General features: G+C 37.3%; 2 pseudogenes; both read right to left on the reverse strand.

Moving 5' to 3' along the window:
• Positions 1-5,155: 5,155 nt before the first annotated feature.
• Positions 5,156-8,473, reverse strand: LOC125852291 (G-type lectin S-receptor-like serine/threonine-protein kinase LECRK3; annotated as a pseudogene).
• A 1,254-nt stretch (positions 8,474-9,727) lies between these two features.
• On the reverse strand, positions 9,728-12,273 carry LOC125852290 (G-type lectin S-receptor-like serine/threonine-protein kinase LECRK3; annotated as a pseudogene).

Here is a 12,273-nt window from a genome sequence, read left to right on the forward strand (position 1 = left end):
TTGCAGGCACAGGAAAAAAAAGACATTTTTAACAGTTTGAGAACCCAGTAGTTATTTTGGCAACAGACAGTATTATGGTGGTGGTTTGGTAGTACTCTGCTAATAGTGAAGAGTTCTACCCTTGATCTAAGCCCGTCTTTTTATTTTGTAACATATTTCTTTTATTAAAAGGTGGATGTAAGGACCTCATTTTAATCGGTTCACGAAATACTTCCCAACAGATTTTTTTCTTTAAAATAAAGCGCCAGAGGAGAAACTCTCTTTCATCTCTAGAGGATATCTAGACTATGGATGAAAGCTTTGTGAGGACTCCCTACCATAGGCGGCACATGTCGTGGTTGTTGCAGATCTGCTTTTGCTATGGAGAAACCTGTGAGTCTTTTAAATTAGTATTTACAATTCAAATGCTACAACGATGGTTGCCAGTCACTTGGCACAAAATATAGTTTCATTGTACTACATGTAAATTTGAAGTGAAGTGTTGATATGGACAAATTTCAAAATAGAAACAGTTCCACTCCAGCAGAAGATAAATCCATGTAGTTCTATCAACCGGTGGCTACATGAGGTGGAAAATGATGTAGAAATTTGATACAATTATGATAAAGTACTCTGCTCTCTATGGGAAAGTTGGGATACTTGAAACTGAAAGTACAATAAACAATAAGTAAAGAAGTTTAGAACTATATGGCACTCAAAAAAGTAGGACTAGGAGGCAATGGAATATCTACTGTCCCTTCCAGCATCAGTAGAACTTTCTTCTGTGAATGAGGAATCCAGAGATGCCTAACACCAATAAAGCAAACACAGTCAATGTAATTCCGGCAATTAGGATGTCTATCCTTTGCTTTTTGCCTTTTGTTTCTTCAACCGTCTGATTAGGTAGCCCTTCATTGGGTATGAAATTAACGCCCACCTTGACCAATGCGAGATTAGAATTACCCAAGTCTCTCCTTCCATACCTCAGAGGCAGCCTTTGCTTTCTACATTCTCTGTCTTTGAACAGAGCAGCCTCACAGTTACAATCCTGTAGACAGGCTTGTTCACAATCTTCCTTGGTCGTTCTGCCCAAAACAACATAAGTACTATCTTCCCATACTGTGTTTTCAACTGTTCTCATGTCATAGTATTTGGAAGTGTTCTCCTTTAACCGACAGGTTTCTGCAGTGAAATTCCTTTCACAGCCCGCGCTCCAATTTCCTGGCATTACAAAATCAAATCCCGGAAGACACAAACATCTAGCTTGATCATCTGTATTGGTGCAAAAACCATTAAGCCCACAAAGGCCTTTTGGTATACACCTATCATCTGTTGATGACCATATCATGGAGCTGTTCTGTTGGTTCAGAGAATGTGAATAAACTCTAAGTATACCATCAGCATCAATTTTCAGCATATAGATGATGGTCCTTTCTCTACGGTAGCCTCCTCTGGTTAGATTTCTTAGCCTATTAGTGGAATTGTGCAAGTAGAGGAGGCCGTCATCATCAAGATTCAGTGTAACATTATTCCCTGCTCTATAGGTGCCTGTTGCGTAGTAAGCATATGGGGCACTATCTGCTGTATCGACAGGGTACTGAACAAGGTTCCCATCATGTTGCATTTTGAGACGGAAAATCCCGAATGAATCATCTGCTTCCAAGGCACTCGAGAACAGCTCTTGTCCAGCTGATATATGCTGACCAGGTAAAAGTGTGTTTGTTGGATTGTCAANTCAAGATATTTTTCAATTTTCTAGACGTATACTTAATTAAATTAAATTGAATGGTACAACAGATGCATGGAATCTCTTTAGTTAGGGCATCTCCAACCCTAAACTCTATTTTACTCTCCAAATATACAGTTCTTTATTTTTTCAGACAACCAACTCAAACTCAATTCTCTATTTTACTCTCTAAAAAAGAATATTTTTCTCTCTTCAATAATATATTATTATTTCTATTTCATTCTTATTTTCTTATTTCATAATATAAATCATTTCTTTCTTTTTCCCAAATAATTACTTTATATAATTTTCATGTGATATAAAATTTTATTTTTTCAAATTTTTTATTTAATATAAAATTATATTTTATTTTAAATTTCTAAATAACATAAATTGCAAGAAAATATTATATAATATACAAATTAATGAAAATTCAAATCAAAGTGAAATACAATTACACAAACACTCAACTTTCAAAATTATTACGTTTCTCCCATAAATATTCTATTAATGCATTACGAAGTTCAAAATGAGTATTTTTGTCCTTAATTTTTTATGTCTAGCTAAAAATTGTTCAAATCGGAGACTTTCATCTACCATCATACCCTAATTTTTTTTTGAATAGTGATATGTATGACATTTTTTAGTAGTATAAATGATATAGACTTTAGATTCATACAAAATTATTATTTCTTTGAGTGGATGTTTTTTTGAAGATGTACACGCAATATGTTTAAATAAGATGTTTTAAATATTTCAACCATTTATATCAAGTTTCATATTCGTGAGCATAGATCGATTATATTATATTCCGTAATATGATTATATCTAAATAATTTAATTAATATTTTCCTGTCAAATTTACATATGAAGGACTCGTAATCTTGAATCAAACAAAGAAAGTTGTACGTGCGATTGAATTTTTTTATATCGATTAAATTTTCTAATGCCACTAATTATTAGCTATCTCTATCACAAATAAACACTATTTTTTAAGTGTATCCCATGAAATTGACAATGATGCATTATCCACCTTAAAAAAACATATGTTGATAGTATTTGTACTAACATAAGGAATATGGAAAATGATCTTAAGCAGATCTCAATGGCTATGATGTTTGGTATCACGGGTCTCATGACAAACTACTTGGGTGTTAGTCCCCGGGCAAGCAAGACAACTTGATGGAATTGTTTCAGGCACAAAACTCATTTATAAGAACATGTGGATGTCGTCCCGAAATATTTGCATTCTTTGGATGATTCTTAGCTAAATGAAGTTGTAGAATAGGTTTTTGTTTTTATAGTTTGAGCTCTTTTTACAGGACTATTCTGTCCAAAGTTCTAATGACTCTAATCTTAGCAAACACTGTCAAAATTATTATTTTGGTCATATAACATTTTGCTAGTGAATTCAGATTTCTATATCTTAACTAATGTCTTGTAATGTTGGAAGCAGCTAAAGATTGGCTCCTCTTCAATATTCTACCTCCATTTCTACATTTCTCTATTAGATTTCATGCAAAGGTTAAAGAATGAAAAAGATCAAAAAGTTGTTGAAATGGTCGATAATTAGAATTGCTTGATAATAATTATATGAGACAAACGTGCGTTGCACGTTTTCGAGAACTAGTTATTATAACTATAACTTGGAAGCATCCAAAAACTTTAGCTACTGTAGGACAAGCCAATTTATGCCAATTACATAGGAGACTTTGAAATTATTCAGTCCTGTCAATTTTGAGAAAGAATTGTACTAGTCTTTAGTCAAGCAATAATGTTCTTAAAATTTTATAGTTGGATATTTCAAATTGACAGGAGTTAATGTGGACAAGTTTTTTTGGTAGAAAATGAATTGTGCATTTTTTGAAGACTAAGAATTGACAGCTCCCACAACTTTCAAGCCTCCTTACTTTTCTGTAAATGTTGACTTGGTCTAGTCCGTCTAGAGTACCTTAAGGTCCGGGGGAAGAGCTAGAGTGTAGACTACGTTGCTTCTAAAAATTCACTATTTTCTCACTGAAATGTTTAGTGGTTATTTCCATTTTCATAATGAAAATTTCCTCAGTGAGCTGTGCTTCAGTGGGAAATGGATGGGAAATCATGTTCTATATCACAACTTTTCCACTGGTTACGGTGGGAAAAGCCTTTGTTTATAGCAGTGCGAATTCAATTAAATTCAATTGCTTATGTTAAATTTTTATTTTTAGTAAAAATTCATTGAATATGTATAGATTATTAATTTAGAACTCCATAACTTGAAAATATTAGAATTCAAAACTGATTAACTTCAAATTTAGCTTTGGCTTTCCTTAGATCTTTATATTGTTCCAACTATAAACGGAATGTAGAGCATTACAATCCTGTGATAAAACTGATGAATTTTTTTAAAATCGAATTTGTTATTGATGAAAAGAGGAAATATGCTTCAAAAGTAAAATTTGCATGGTAAAAGAAGGTATGTGAACTAAACAGTAAACAGAAGGTATAACCAATGAAAGTTGTGGTGGAGTGGTAAGTACTCTTCCATCTTTAATCGGTCTTGGGTACGGAGGCGCCTTTGGTGAGGAGTGGTTTATCCTTTATTAAAGTAGGACTCTCCGGCACAAATCCAGATTAGTTAGCCTGAAAAAACGTAGTACCAAAGGCGAAAAAAGAAGGCATGTTTGACAGTTTGAGAACCCAGTAGTTCTTTTGGTAAAAAAACAGTGCTATGCTGGTGGTTTGGTAAAATCCTGCTAATAGTGAAGAGTTCTACCCTTGATCTATGCAGTCCTTTTATTTTGTAATATGTTTCTTTTAATAAAAGGTGAATGTAAGGACCTTATTTTAATCGGTTCACTAAATATTTTCCAACAGATTTTTTTTTGTTTAAACACAAGCGTCAGAGGAGAAAAACTCTCTGCATCTCTAGAGGATATCTAGACTATGGACAAAGGGAGTTAATGTGCTTTGTGAGGACTCCCCATCGGCGACACGAGTCGTGGTTGTTGCAGATCCGCTTCTGGTATGGAGAAACTTGTAAGTCTCCTAAATTAGAATTTACAATTCTATACAACAACAATGGTTGCCAGTCACTTCAGCAAAAAATATAGTTGCATTGTACTACATGTAAATTTGTAGAGAAGTGTTACTATGGACAAATCTCAAAATGGGAACATAAGCCTTGAGATTCATTACAGCAGAAGATAAATCCATGTAGTTCTGTTAACTGGTGCTTCCCTCCCGTCCCCGGCGTGCGCCCGCGCGCTTGTCGGGCGACCAACGAACCCGGGCGCGGAAAGCGCCAAGGAATACTAAAATTGACTGCCGCATGCTTCACTGATTAACATAGAAATGAAAGTTAAGGATCAACGTGTGATGGCCATGGCTGATACATGGGCTACTCATACGTTTGTGGATGTTAAGATTGTTGCAAAATTGGGGCTTAAATTGACTAGAAGTCCCACAAGAGATGGAGAATGATGTAGAAATTTGATACAATTATGAAAAAGTACTCTGCTCTCTTTGGGAAAGTTGGGATACTTGAAACTTAAAGTACAAGAAATAAAAAATGAAGAAGTTTAAAACTATACGGCACTTAAAAAGGAAGAAGGACTAGGAGGCACTGGAATTTCTACTGCCCCTTCCAGCATCAGTAGAACTTTTTTCATTGAAGGGCGAAGTGATGGTTCGTCTTGAATGCACCAGATGCTTATTCTCACCATTCTCTCGAATTGTCTTTTATCAACCTCCTCGTCCCTGACTAGTTTATCTAGCTCTCCTGCATCAAAGCAATTGTAAACCCAGTATTCAAGAATTGCCTCATTTTCATTGAGGCTCAAATCTACACACTTCCGCCTACAAATCAATTCCAATAGGACGACACCAAAACTGTAAATGTCTGCTTTCACTGTCACTGGCAGATTTCGGTGCCATTCTGGTGCAACATTGCCTCTGGTCCCTCTTATCCCTGTGTAGGTTCTTGTTCGGTCTTTCTTTAAGAGCTTGGCCATTCCAAAGTCAGATATTTTTGCACAGAACTGATCATCAATGAGTATGTTCTGAGACTTTATATCACAATGGATGATCTGTGTGTCACACTCGTTGTGCAAATATAGGAGGCCCCTTGCAATATCTCGAGCAAAACCACACCTTTCCTCCCATGTTGGCTGTTTTTCTGGTGTAAAAAGTATGTCCGCAAGTGACCCATTGGTCATGTACTCATACACCAGAAGCCTTCTGGATCCGTCCAGGCAATAACCAAGGAGGCGGACTAGATTTCGGTGATGTGTCTTTCCAATGATTTTTATTTCAGTTTGGAACTCTGTTTCCCCTTCTACCAATTCTTTGTCTAGTCTCTTAACAGCTATCACTTTCTGACCTTCTGCCAATATCCCTTTAAACACTGTTCCAAATGCCCCCCTCCCTAACATTTCTTTGAAACCACTGGTTGCCTGCTCTAGTTCTGCATAGGAAAATGCTCGTGGAGCAACATCCTTGCTCAACTGAACACTTCTACTCTCCTGGATTTTTCTGTAAGTCCAGACATGAATTCTGTGAATGAGAAATCCAGAGATGCCTAACACCAATGATAAGATGTATGCGTCCACTATCAGTCAACGGACCAGGTCCCTTGACTCAGTATGAACAATAAATGAGGTGTAAACAATAAAGAAAACAACACAAGTATTTTACGTGGAAACCCCCTTGCTCAAGGTGGTGAAAACCACGACCTGTCCTCACAGGCTTTCAATCCAACTCCATTTCACTCAAACGGAGCAACAGTTTAGATTACAGCAGCTGCAACCTAGGAATTTACCTCTAAATCCCTTCCCCCTCTATGTAGTAACTCTACTACAAAGAAAACAACTAAGCAGATACAACACTGCCCACTAAGCTACCTAACTCTAGATAACTTAGACTTCAACAAGTAGATACAACACTGCCCACTAAACCACCTAACTGTAGATGACTTAAAATTTGACTAAGCAGATACAACACTGCCCACTAAGCCAGTTACACTTAACTGACTTAGACTTTTAGATGAACAAAACAACGATCTAATTCCTTTATAGATTAGGAATAGATTTACAATATAAGAACGGAAGATATAATCCCAAGACAACTAAGCAGCAAGCAGCTCTATCAGGTCCCTGTTGCTCTTGAGGATAATACTTCTTGATAGGAGTGGTTTTTGCTTGTGTTCTTGAGAATTTCAGGAATTCAAAAACTAAAAATGTGTCTATTGATTAAAGCCTTTTATCTAATAGACACACACAAGGAAACCATGCTATTGGCTGAGGATTCTGGCACGCTTGGAAGCCGTGCACCAACCTCACCAACTTTCTGCACTTTTTCCAGCTGGCATTTTCAACAAATTGTCACAAGGTATCAGGTACCATTATAGGATCCCTTTGTTTGTCAAATCATCAAAACTAAAATAACATCAACCAACAAAGCAAAAACAGTCAATGTAATGCTGGCAATTAGGATGTCTATCCTTAGCTTTTTGCCTTTTGTTTCTTCAATCTTCTGATCAGGCAGCTCTTTGTTAGGTAACACATTAATGCCCACCTTGACCAATGCAAGATTAGAATTACGCTGGTCACTCCTTCCATACCTCAAAGGCAGCCTTTGCTTTCTACACACTTTGTCTTTGAACGAAGCAGCCTCACAGTTACAATCCTGTAGACAGGCTTGTTCACAATTTTCCTTGGTCGTTACGGCCAAAACAACATAAGTACTATCTTCCCATCCTGTGTTTTCAACTGTTCTCATGTCATAGTATTTGGAAGTGTTTTCCTTTAACTGACAGGTTTCTGTGGTGAAATTCCTTTCACAGCCTGCGCTCCAATTTCCTGGCATTACAAAATTAAATCCAGGAAGACAAAAACATTTAGCTTGAGCATCTATATTGGTGCAAAAACCATTAAGCCCACAAAGGCCTTTTGGATCACACCCATCATTTGTTGATGACCATATCGTGGAGCTGTTCTGTTAGTTCAGAGAATGTGAATAAACTCGAAAAATACCATCAGCATCAATTTTCATCATATAGATGATGGTCCTTTCTCTACGGTAGCCTCCTTTGGTTAGATTTTTTAGACTATTGGTGGAATTGAACAAGTAGAGGAGGCCGTCATCATCAAGATTCAGTGAAACATTATTCCCTAATCCACCGGTGTAGGATGCGTAGTAAGCATATGGGGCACTATCTGCTGTATTGACAGGGTACTGAACAAGGTTCCCATCATCTTGCATTTTGAGACGGAAAATCCCTAATGAGTCATCTGTTTCCGAGGCACTCGAGAACAGCTCTTGTCCAACTGATATATGCTGACCAGGTAAAAGTGTGTTTGTTGGATTGTCAAAACTTTGCCAAATGACATTGCGATCAAAATCATAGAGCACAAAGTTTCCCGTGTCCATCAGGGAAGCTGAAGCAATGGCTCGAGAGGGATTGATGACAGAGATTTCCTGGTTTCCTACTTTCACAATGAGCCTTCCATCATTAGTTAAGAGCAAGACAGTGTTGCTCGGGACAACAGGACTGTTCCTATTTGCTGTCCACACAGCTGTCTTGTTAGGCATACCGACGATGTAGATTCCAACAGCATAGCCATTGGTTTGTTCATAAAACCCAAAGGCAAAGCGCCTGGATGGTGAAAACCATGATGAATTGGTAGTGGGTGTTAGAGAAGAGCCAAGAGTTATATTAAACTGCCTTTGTTGTGCTAGTGTTACTGCATGAAATGCAGATAAGATTAATAACCATAGCAAAACAGCCATAGATTTCAGTTTTTTTTCTGATTTATCACAAAATGGTGATGCTAATATGTTATAAATTCAGTTTATTAATAACATCCAAAGACTTTAGCTACTGTAGGACAAGTCAATTTACGCTAATGAAGTAAAAGACGCGTTATATAGGAGACTTGGAAATTATTGAGTCAAGCAATGATGTTTTTAAAAATTGACGGCTTCCACTAACTTTCAAGTTTCCCATTATAAATGGTCTAGTCCGTCTAGAGTAAATTTAGATTCGGAAAAAGAGATAGAGTGTCAACTACGTCACTACTAAGAAATCACTATATTTCTATTGAAATGTTCAGTGGTTAAGAAATCATGTTCTATAGCACAAATTTTCTACCGATTGAAGGTGGGAAAATCTTTGTTTCCAGTAGTGTGTATTTGATTGAATTCTGCAGCTTAGGTTAAAACTTTATATTTTTAGTAAAAATTCATTGAAAATGTATAGATTATTAATTTTGAACTCAATAACTTAGAAAATGTTAGAATTTAAAACTCATTAAGTTTAAGTCTTAGCTTTGGCTTTCCTTACATCTTTATATTGTAATTCCAACTATAAATGGAATTTAGAGAATTACAATTTTGTGATAAAACCGATGAATTTTTTTTAAATAGAATTTGGTATTGATGGAAAGAGGAAATATGCTTCAAAGTAAGATTTGCAAGGTAAAAGAAAAAAGTACCATATGAACTTAACAGTAAACAGAAGGTATAACCATAGAAAGTTGGAGTGGAGCGCTAAGTACTCCTTCATCTTTAATCAATCTCGTGTATGGAGGTGCCCTTGGTTAAGATATGGAGAAAATGGAATTATTTGAATTGACATAAACCACAAACCACTAAGCAAGTATATAATCCCGCTAATATTGAAGAGTTCTACACTTAATCTACAGTCTTTTTATTTTATAATATGTTTCTTTTATTAAAAGATGGACGTTCGGACCTTATTTTAATCGATTAACTAAATATTTTTCAACAGAATTTTTTTGTTAAATAGAAAAGCTCCAGAGGATAAAAACTCTCTGCATCTCTAGAGGATATCTAGACTATGGACAAAGGAAGTTCATTTGCTTTGTGAGGACTCCCGACCATCGGCTACACGAGTTGTGGTTGTTGTAGATTCGCTTTCACTATGGAGAAAATTGTAACTCTCCTAAATTAGTATTTACCATTCAAATACTACAACGACGGTTGCTAGTCACTTAGCACAAAATATAGTTTCATTGTACTACAAGTAAATTTAAAGAGAAGTGTTGATATGGACAAATCTCAAAATGGAAACATAAGCCTTGAGATACACCACAGCATAAGATAGCTGGTGGCTAGAAGAGGTGGAGAATGATGTAGAAAATTGATACAATTATAATAAAGTACTCTGCTCTCTATGGGAAAGTTGGGATACTTGAAACTCAAAGTACAAGAAACAAAAAGTGAAGAAGTTTAAAATTATATGGCACTTAGAAAAGAATAAGGACTAGGAGGCACTGGAATTTCTACTGTTCCTTCCAGCATCAGTAGAACTTTCTTCATTGAAGGGCGAAGTGATGGTTCCTCTTGAATGCACCAAATGCTTATTTTCACCATTCTCTCGAATTGTCTTCTATCAACTTCCTCGTCCCCGACTAGTTTATCTAGCTCTCCTGCATCAAAGCAATTGTAAACCCAGTATTCAAGAATTGCCTCGTTTTCATCGAGGCTCATATCAACACACTTCCGCCTGCAAATCAATTCCAATAGGACAACACCAAAACTGTAAACGTCTGCTTTCACAGTGACTGGCAGATTTCGGTGCCATTCTGGTGCAACATAGCCTCTGGTCCCTCTTATCCCTGTGTAGGTTCTTGTTTGGTCTTTCTTTAAGAGCTTGGCCATTCCAAAGTCAGATATTTTTGCACAGAACTGATCATCCATGAGTATGTTCTGAGGCTTAATATCACAATGGATGATTTGTGTTTCACACTCGTCATGCAAATATAGGAGGCCCCTTGCAATATCTCGAGCAAAGCCACACCTTTCCTCCCACGTGGGCTGTTTTTCTGGTTTGAAAAGTACGTCCGCGAGTGACCCATTGGTCATGTACTCATACACCAGAAGCCTTCTTGATCCCTCCAGGCAATAACCAAGGAGGCAGACTAGATTTCGGTGATGTGTCTTTCCAATGATTTTTATTTCAGTTTGGAACTCTGTTTCCCCTTCTACCAATTCTTTGTCTAGTCTCTTAACAGCTATCACTTTCTGGCCTTCTGCCAAAATCCCTTTAAATACTGTTCCAAATGCTCCCCTCCCTAACGCTTCTTTGAAGCCACTGGTTGCCTGCTCTAGTTCTGCATAGGAAAATGCTCGTGGAGCAACATCCTCACATAACTGAACACTTCTACTCTCCTGGATTTTTCTGCAAGTCCAGACATGAATTCTGTGAATGAGAAATCCAGAGATGCCTAACACCAACAAAGCAAAAACAGTCGATGTAATGCTGGCAATTAGGATGTCTATCCTTAGCTTTTTGCCTTTTGTTTCTTCAACCTTCTGATCAGGCAGCTCTTTGTTAGGTAACACATTAATGCCCACCTTGACCAATGCAAGATTAGAATTACGTAGGTCTCTCCTTCCATACCTCAGAGGCAGCTTTTGCTTTCTGCATTCTCTGTCTTTGAACAGAGCAGCCTCACAGTTACAATCCTGTAGACAGGCTTGTTCACAATCTTCCTTGGTCGTTCCGCCCAAAACAACATAAGTACTATCTTCCCATACTGTGTTCACAACTGTTCTCATGTCATAGTATTTGGAAGTGTTCTCCTTTAACCGACATTCTGCAGTGAAATTCCTTTCACCGCCCGCGCTCCAATTTCCTGGCATTACAAAATCAAATCCCGGAAGACACAAACATTTAGCTTGATCATCTATATTGGTGCAAAAACCATTATGCCCACAAAGGCCTTTTGGAATACACCTATCATCTGTTGATGACCATATCACGGAGCTGTTCTGTTGGTTCAGAGAATGTGAATAAATTCTAAGTATACCATCAGCATCAATTTTCATCATATAGATGATGGTCCTTTCTCTACGGTAGCTCCTTTGGTTAGATTTTTTAGACTATTGGTGGAATTGTGCAAGTAGAGGAGGCCGTCATCATCAAGATTCAGTGAAACATTATTCCCTGCTCCACTGGTGTAGGATACGTAGTAAGAACATGGGTCAGTATCTGGTGTATTGACAGGATACTGAACAAGGTACCCATCATGTTGCATTTTGAGACGGAAAATCCCGAAAGAATCATCTGCTTCCGAGGCACTCGAGAACAGCTCTTGTCCATCTGATATATGCTGACCAGGTAAAAGTGTGTTTGTTGGATTGTCAAAACTTTGCCAAATGACATTGCGATCTGAATCATAGAGCACAAAGTTTCCAGTGTCCAGCATGGAAGCTGAAGCAATGGCTCGAGAGGAATTGATGACAGAGATTTCCTGGTTTCCTACTTGTACAATGAGCCTTCCATCATTAGTTAAGAGCAAGACAGTGTTGCTCGGGACAACAGGACTGTTCCTATTTGCTGTCCACACTGCTGTCTTGTTAGGCATACCGACGATGAAGATTCCAACAGCATAGCCATTGGTTTGTTCATAAAACCCAAAGGCAAAGCTCTTGGATGGTGAAAACCATGATGAATTGGTAGTAGGTGTTAGAGAAGAGCCAAGAATTATATTGAACTGGCTTTGTTGTGCTAGTGCTACCGCATGAAATGCAGATAATATTAATAACCATAGCAAAACAGCCAT

This window comes from Solanum stenotomum, unplaced genomic scaffold (genome assembly GCF_019186545.1).
Source record: "Solanum stenotomum isolate F172 unplaced genomic scaffold, ASM1918654v1 scaffold3345, whole genome shotgun sequence".
NCBI classification, from domain to species: domain Eukaryota; kingdom Viridiplantae; phylum Streptophyta; class Magnoliopsida; order Solanales; family Solanaceae; genus Solanum; species Solanum stenotomum.